This window comes from Phalaenopsis equestris, unplaced genomic scaffold (assembly GCF_001263595.1).
Source record: "Phalaenopsis equestris unplaced genomic scaffold, ASM126359v1 Scaffold234567, whole genome shotgun sequence".
Lineage (NCBI taxonomy): Eukaryota > Viridiplantae > Streptophyta > Magnoliopsida > Asparagales > Orchidaceae > Phalaenopsis > Phalaenopsis equestris.
The window spans coordinates 28,607-37,703 of NW_018252476.1; positions in this window are offsets into that span (position 1 = coordinate 28,607).

The window sequence follows — 9,097 nt, forward strand, 5'->3', positions numbered from 1 at the left end:
TCGCGCAACCAAACAAGAATACCGAGAACCTGAAGAAACAAACACCGAAAAAAGAATACCGGGTCGATCCAACGCCGACTCACCGGTTGATGAAGTACAAGCAGTTAGCCACCACTCTTCCAATTACAACTCCAATGTCCTCATGTTGGCTTGATTTCTTGCTGACCTGATAAACCATGCAATAATAAAAGGAATTGAGCCTAAATTCCTCCTGTCCCAATCCCCTCAGCATATATTCAGGCTCTCCTAGTCCAAGGTAAGCGTGCTGATGTGAAAATGTAGAATCAGCTCTTCCCAGACCTGTCTAGAGAAGTTACATTTAAAAAATAGATGTTGGGAAGACTCAATATCAGTTCTACATAAGTAGCATATGGAAGGTCCTCTCAACCCCTTGAGCTTCAGGATGTCATCAGATTGAATAAGATTATTCAGCACTCTCCATGAAAAGAAAGCCATGAAAGGTGTTAAAAGATTATTCCATATACTATCTTTCCAGGTGACCTCTTCCCACTTGTATAATTGCTGGTATATGTTCTTGGTAACACTGTGGTTGGTGTTATGGGCCAGTACCAACCTGTCATTTTGATCGCTATCCATCTGAATTTGCTTCACCTTGCCGATAGAAGATGCAGTGCGTACATTATGAAGTAAATTTTCAGACCAGGACTGTCCTTCCCAGCATTCATTCACTAGTAAGCTTCTATCATGGAACCTGAAGAAACAAACACCGAAGAAAGAATACCGGGTCGATCCAACGCCGACTCACCGGGCAAACACCGAAGATCCATGCACCGTGCAAGGTGTTCGGACAGAATAAGGGAGAGATTATTGAATAAATTAATTTGTTGCCTCCAAGTCTTCCAAGGCATTTGTTTAATTGGCTGAATTTTAGTCAAAAATACCCATTATTATTAGTAGCACAGACCACTCATTAGCTAGGAATGGAATGAAACACTAAACTATTTTTTACCATTTCTACTATTTTATTTACCCAATAGAATTACATAGACATTTTTCCTCTTCGTTTGTGCATTTCAGCTACATTGTCCGTCATTTTTGGAGTGCTTATTTTGAGCAGACACCGCAGTCTGTGTTCGGTATCCAATTAAAATGTGACACGTGGAAATGCGGGCCCTACAGTTTAAAAAATTAAAATTTTATTTTCTTACAGCGCAACTCGGCCCGAGTCCGGCCCGAAGCACCTATAAATTAAATCGCGTACCTCACCAAAACTCCAGATTATCAGAAAGCTAAACATCGCCCGAGCGCAAAGCACCTTCATTCGGCAATCGTTTAGGGTTTTGGATTCAGAAAAGCTTAGGGTTTTTTGTTGTTGTTCGGGGTCGAAGTAAAGTCGTGATTTCTTCTTACCAAGACAGACAAAAACCGAAAAAAGCCCTGCGAGAATGGAGACCGAAGAGCCGTTGATAATGGAGAATGAAGAAGTTTTGGCAATGGCGGTTGATAAACGCAAGAAAACCGAAGCGAAAGAACATAAGAAGAATGAAATCTAAGAGGATTCATCCAAGTAAACTTTATTTTGGTGGTTCTATTTTCATTGACAAGACTCTTAACAGAGTGTAGAAATTCATCCATATAGTATTAAAGTAATATTTTAGTAGTTTTTGAGTAACAAATTATTCAAGATTTAGGTCAAAGTGACTATTTTTAGGTAATATTTGAGTAATATTTTAGTAGTATTTGAGTAATATTTGATAAGTATTTTAGCTCAGACTTGCTATTTTTCAATAACTAATCACAAGTTCACCCAATATTACCATAATAATACTAGAATAACAACGAAATAAAACTTGAATTTTAATAATAATACCAAACTAACACTACTTAACACTACCAAAATATTACCTGAATATCACCTGAATATTACATAAATATTACCAAACTAACACTACTTAACACTACCTAAATATTACTGAAATATTACCCAAGTAATACCTGAAGAAGATTGAATAAAATATGAATTTCATTTGTACAACCGAAATAATACCAAGATAATACCTAAATAATACAATCGAAATAATACCAGAATAATACTGAAATAATACTAAAATAATATATAAATAACACTATAATAATTTTAATTATAATACCTGATTTTCTTTAATAATAACAACCCGCTTTCATTAAACATCTTAACAAAGAGTAAATAACACTGAAACATCAACTTAAGAATGACTATATGACCCCTAATATTTTTGCATTATTTTGTTTTATGTAGGTTTGTGAACTCAATGTTCACGAGTTGTAGATGTCAGTCATCCGTAGTGAGAGATGTGCTCGATAAAGTTAGGCCTGACATATCTGAAGACATCAGGCATGACCTAAAAATGATGAATGTTGATCAATTTTTTGTTCTTCCACCTTATCCCCAATACAATGTCCTGATACTGCAAATATTGCAATGTTGGCAACATGAAAAAATAGTATTCATAATGTGTGGGAAAGATCTAAGAATAAATCCTGATGAAGTTGCCCTTTTGATCGACATGCCAAATAAAGAAGTGTCAAAGTGGAAGAATGTTCCATCATGTGGTGTGGATGTTCGCCAAATGAAGAATGATATTTTCAACTTTGAAACTGGAGAGTCTTCTTTAATCAATTGTATATAATTTTTTTGTTATCAAATTTATTTTTTTCTTTCAGTAATTTCAGTGTATCTAAAGGACTTTACACCTTTGGCGAGAATATATATACATTTTCTTCATTTAATTGGTTTGTTGCGCTCTGTGAATTCCTTATTAAGCAAATTAATGCAGTTGTCATCAAAATAAGGTGAAATTGGCCTTAGGGATAAATAAATAGTTTTCTTTTTTTGCTAACGATTAGTATCTCGTACAAACGTCAAAAAATATTTATTTCTTTGTGCAAAGTTAAATATGACTTTTCTTTTACAAAGCTTTGGTTTTATGAGCAGACTTCTTTAGTTACTCTTACCACTCCTGAGGCCAGACCTCGAATGTTGAGTTAGCCAACAAATGTAAGCTGAAACTCATCACAGATTGATATTGTCTTTAAGAGGTTGAATACTGAAGAGGCAAGTTACATTTAGTTGTTATTTAAAAATAAAATCTTATTTAAAAATAAAAATAAAATCTTATGTTTATTTGGGAGTTTCAATGATTAAGGTGTTTCAACTTTGAGATAAATTGCAAGTTCAAGATCAATTTTTTGAACTGAAAGAGGATTAGCTCAATTTGCTCTCCAATCCAGATAAAGGATTACCCGGTCCAGTTCCAGCACCAGAATTTCAAAGTAGACCAGAGGCAATTGTATTATTTGATATAAGGCCAGTTGTTTCGAGTGACATTGCCCCGGAGACAATGTAAACATGGAATCAATAATTTAGCTGTTGAAAAGCCAAGAGAAATTGTTCACGAAATTTCATGAAACCTTGATACGATAACTGTTCGAGTTTCGAGTTTGCAGGGGCAAATATCGGTGCTACAAAATAATATTGATAAATCTGAAAATATTTCAACCGATAAAATCGAAGAGGTGGGAGTAGATGATGCCCAGCTAGCCTCCGCTCATGATGGAAGTCCTCATGATGAAGTATATAATGAGTTCAACATTGAGGGGGCCCACCAATCGTCTCCTGTGGGAGAAGCGGGAGCCTATGAGAACATTGAGGGAGCCCAACAACCATCGCCTGTGGGAGAAGAGGGAGCCCAACAATCATCTCTTGTGGGAGAAGAGGGAAGCCAGTAGTCAGCTTCTGTGGGAGAAAAGGGAACCCAACAAACCTCCCCTGTTGAAGGAGACACAGTTGAAGGCTCTCATGAACGGTCTGTTGTCAGCTTAATCCAAAGGGTTAAGGGCAGACGAAGTAAAAGAAATAAGAAATTGAGTTCTCCTTTCACTGTTTTCGAGTTGAAGAAAAGAAAAGTAATAAAACAAGTCGATGAGTCGATGTTGCCCGATGAAGATGCTGCTGTAGAAACGAATGTCGATGAGGGCGACATCCAAATAATTATATCACATGTTGTACATACCACCCCATTGCAAAGGAACAACAAATAATTGAAGACGAAGAAGTAGAAGGATCAGTAGTCCTGACACTAACAACTTTAGGAGATCAACCCGATATTGTCAATGTGGTATTTGGAAATTATTTTTTATACATTTTTTATATCATCTAAATTACTTATGTATTTCAACTATTTTACCTATTATACAATATTTTTTTTTGTAGCCTCTTCCAGTGGACTCCCAGGTCGACTATCCTGGCAGATCTATGGTATCAACCGAAACACAAGCAGTGATCGATCAAACTATGTCAAAATACAGGAATAAGTGAGTAAATCTTCATCTTTTATAATGCATTTCTTTTGTCTTAGATGAAATGCTGACAAAGATTGTGCTATTCTGCAAGGAGGATATTATGTTACACACTAGAGACATTTTTATAGATCACAGGGCAATGGAAGAATTACTGTGCAATGACATGATTGCAAATGACCATGTTGACACCCTAACCATGACTTTTGACAAAAAGAGGAATGCTTCTCCATCTTTTTTCAAGTCTTATCTTTATGTATCGCCATTATACTAGGCAATCATTGTTTTAGTATATTTAAAATTTAAATAACTATATGAATATATTACAAATTTGTAATCTTATGCAGAATTATCATAAAATGGGTAACACCGCGTCATTTGTGAGTTATATCACGAAGGAAACAGCTATAAAAGCTGATATTATTATGATTCCTGTTGCGAACAACCAACATTGGGTATTATTGGTTGCGGATTTGAATGATAGGAAGTGAAAAATATATGATTCATTACCCAACTAGATGCACAAAGCCGTGTACAACGACGTTGTAAGTATACTCTCAATCGTTAAAGATATACCATGCAATTTCACTAGTTTTGTCCATGCACTGATGAGTATTAAACTTTGTAGATCAAAAAGTTTGCAAGAGATGCTAAAGGTTCTTTTAGGGTTAAACCCTAGACCTGGCAACTCTTAATAGTTAACAATGCTCTAGTAAAAACTAATAGTACTGATTGTGGGATGTTTGTATGCAAACTTATGAAAAAATTAATAAAGAGTACAGAAGTGATTGGAGTGAAAACCAGGGTTGGCAGACAGACATGCCAAGATTTAGGACAGAGCTTGCCCATAAAATATATTTGTGGATATTGTCTCTGAGTAAATAGATTTATTTGCACTGTTCATTGTTATTAGAATTTTTTTGCCTTATTATTAGAATGTTTTCCCTATACACTTGTTTAGTTCTGATTGTTAAAAATAATATAGTTGTTATTTTCCCTCTGCACGAATATTATGATAATATTATAATAATATTATGGTAGTATTCTCATTCTAGTTGTTTTTTATAACATGGCTGTTATTTTACCTATATTATCGTCGTATTCTTGTAATATTGTGGTAATACAATGGTATTATTAAGATTATATTGGTGGTTTTTTCATTCTGGTTGTTTTTGATAGCATAGTTATTATTTTACGTCGGTTATCATCGTATTCTTATAATATTGTGATAATACTATGGTATTATTAAAAGAATATAGGCGGTTATTTCATTCTGATTGTTTTTTTTTATAAAATAGTTGTTATTTTATCTCTGATGTGATAGTATTATTGTAATATTATGGTAATACCATGGTATTATTAAGATAATATAAAACAACTGGCATGAATATTATAATATTAATATTTCAGTCGTATTTAGTCAATATTATGGTAATATTATGATTTTATTATTTTTTATATCACAGATTTTTGTAATGAAATGCATATAACCAATATATGACCGCAGAGTGGAGAATATAGTAAAGGAATATTCCAATCAAATCAGGATATATTCCTTATCGAGCACTACTACATCCTGGTTGTATTATAGTAATATTTTGGTAATATTCAATGCAGGTTATTCAACGCAGGCTAAAAAAACTCGTAAAATATTTTAATCAATCCTAGCTTATTCCAGACGTATTTAGAAAATATTATAATAATTATAAGATTTTATTATTTTTTACATATTTTATGATGAAATATATAAAAACAGCTTAATATTATAAATATATCCTTAGAACAACCAAGATATGACCGCAGAGTGGAAAATAAAATAAGAAATATTCTAATCAAACCAGGATATATTCCTTAGCGAGCGCTGCTATATCGTGGTTGTATTATATTAAAATATTTTGATAATATTCAACGCAGGCTATTCAACGTTAGTTATAAAAAACTAGTAAAATATTTTAATCAATCCTAATTTATTTTAAGCGTATTTAGATAATATTATAAAAATTATAAGATTTTATTATTTTTTATTTCACACATTTTATGATGAAATATATAAAAACAGCTTAATATTATAAATATATCCTCATAACAACCAAGATACGATCGCAGAGTGGGACCGCGGAGTGAAGAATACAGTAAAGGAATATTCTAATCAAACTAGAATTATTCTTTAGCGAGTTTTGTTATATCGTGGTTGTATTATGGTAATATTTTGGTATTATTCAACGCAGACTATAAAAAACTCGTAAGCTATTTTAATCAATCCTAGTTTATTCCAGACATATTTAGACAATATTATAATAATTATAAGGTTTTATTGTTTTTTATTTCACACATTTTATGATGAAATATATAAAAACAGCTTAATATTATAAATATATTCTCGAAACAACCAAGACACGACCGCGGAGTGGAGAATATAGTAAAAAAATATTACAATCAAACCAGGATATATTCCTTATCGAGCGTTGTTATATCCTGGTTGTGTTATGGTAATACTTTGGTAATATTCAACGCTAAAAAACTCGTAAAATATTTTAATCAATCCTAGCTTATTTCAGGCGTATTTAGTGAATATTTTAAAAATCATAAGGTTTTACTATTTTATATTTATAAATATATCCTCAAAACAATCAAGATACGACCGCAGAGCGAAAAATACAATAAAGGAAAACTCCAATCAAACCAGGATATATTCCTTATCGAACACTGTTATATCATGATTGTATTATGGTAATATTTTTGTAAAATTTTGGTAATATTCAAGGCAGGTGATTCATTGCAGTCTAAAAAAACTCGCAAAATATATAATCACAACTAGCTTATACCACTCGTATTTGCATTGATATTATCATAATATTGAGATTTTATTTCTGTTTATTTGACATATTTTTGTAATGAAATGTATAAAAACAGCTTAAAGATGTTGATAATATTAACCGCATGCTATAATAAACTGGCAAAATATCAAACAATATTAACATTGCAGAAACTACATTAATTCCACAATAACAAACAACAGATTGATTTAACACTGCAAAAACTACATTAATACCACATTAACAACTTATTGCAGTTTCTGTTGCAGTTTCTTGGTGTTTCACATATAATTTAGGTTCATCAATAAGCTCGTATATGTGTCTGTGGGCAGTGATGCATGCAATTCCTGCTGATTTTAGGTAATCAAAAATGAATGTAAGTAAATAAGTATAATTAAAATTAGTTCACAAATTACAAAGTGTTTCAAATTTTAAGTTATGTACCTGACTACATCAATCCGACATTGCAAACAGGTTTGGGTCGGATGGATGAAACGTATCTTGACTTCAACCAACATCTTTGTCCTTCCTATAATACAATGTTTCATGTTAGGTTTCTTGATACTATTGGTAATGAAAATAGACTTATTAATACTACTGGTAATGCTTACTTTTTACTCTCCTGTTCTTCTCCAAATATCCTTTTAACCTTGCATTAGATAATCCTTTTGGCCGCATTTTCGTTGGGTCGTTCAAATTGTGTTGTATATTCGGTGGTTTTTTCTTCTTTGACTTTGGCATTTCTCGGTGGTCTCTCCGATTTAATATGGTCTCTGATTTGATTGTTAGTTTCTTTAATGTCTCTAGGACATTTTTCTCAGTAATAATATACTGATCTGGTATGCAAATTTATGAACGTGTGTTCGATATATGAGTCCACTTGAACAAATTGGAGACGTTTGTGAATCCTACAGATGTTTATACTCATAGTTGTTATATATATTCCTCTTTACATTAACATACCACCGCGTTTGTGAATCCTACAGATGTTTATACTCATAGTTATATATATTCCTCTTTACATTAACATACCACCGTAATAATATATATTTATCAGAAATCTTTGTTATATTCTCATGACTAAGCACCCTTAGAGTGTAAGCACATAATAAACCCATCATTTCAAATTTTTTGAAATTGCATGTAATTTCAAAGTTACTTTTGTCGACTTTCACAATCCAGGGTCTGTATGTAAGTTCACTATTTAAGTTTCTGATGTAAAATTCAGAATCATCGAGGATGAGCACTCAACAGCAAGTCCACACAAACTATGTAGCAACTTTGCTTCAAATATTGAATATAACTTCCTCGTATAAACTAAAACACCTTGCCTCAACACCAGACTACTTTTTACAGCGGGAACAATTGCAGACTGTTCACATTTAAAATCTTCATCCTTCTCATTCATTCGCTAAGATTTCATGACATTTTCAAGACCCAAGAAACTTACAGTGAGGGTGCTTGTTGGCTTGGAGGCACCATGACAGATGTTATTCGTGGACTCACTTCTTTGCATTGATTAGATTCTCATCTCAAATATTTCCTTATTGAAGGTCGTTGACCACTTATGTCTGATATTGTACAAACTATTCAACCAACATTGTTATGTAGATTTCCTAGCTCAATCATTGTACGTCAGGTTTCTTCAAACTCCTCCTCGGAGTTCCATCTATTCATGCATTTATAAAAAAAGCTCATTGACTCTCTTGGTGCTCACACCACAATAGACTTTTGAAGATAAATATGGCATTGGCATAATCTATATCTGGTGTGCGGAAAACACTCTTCAATGGCTCTGGTCATTGCTTGATCTTGGTCAGTGAATATTGATCTTGGATGCTTGTTATCCATTATTCGGATAAATGACTTGAATGGCCACTTGAATGAGTCAACTGTTTCATCTGGCAAAAAGACAACTCCAAATAGAACATTCTGTCAGTGGTGGTTCACATCGACAATAGGAACAAAACATAAATTGTATT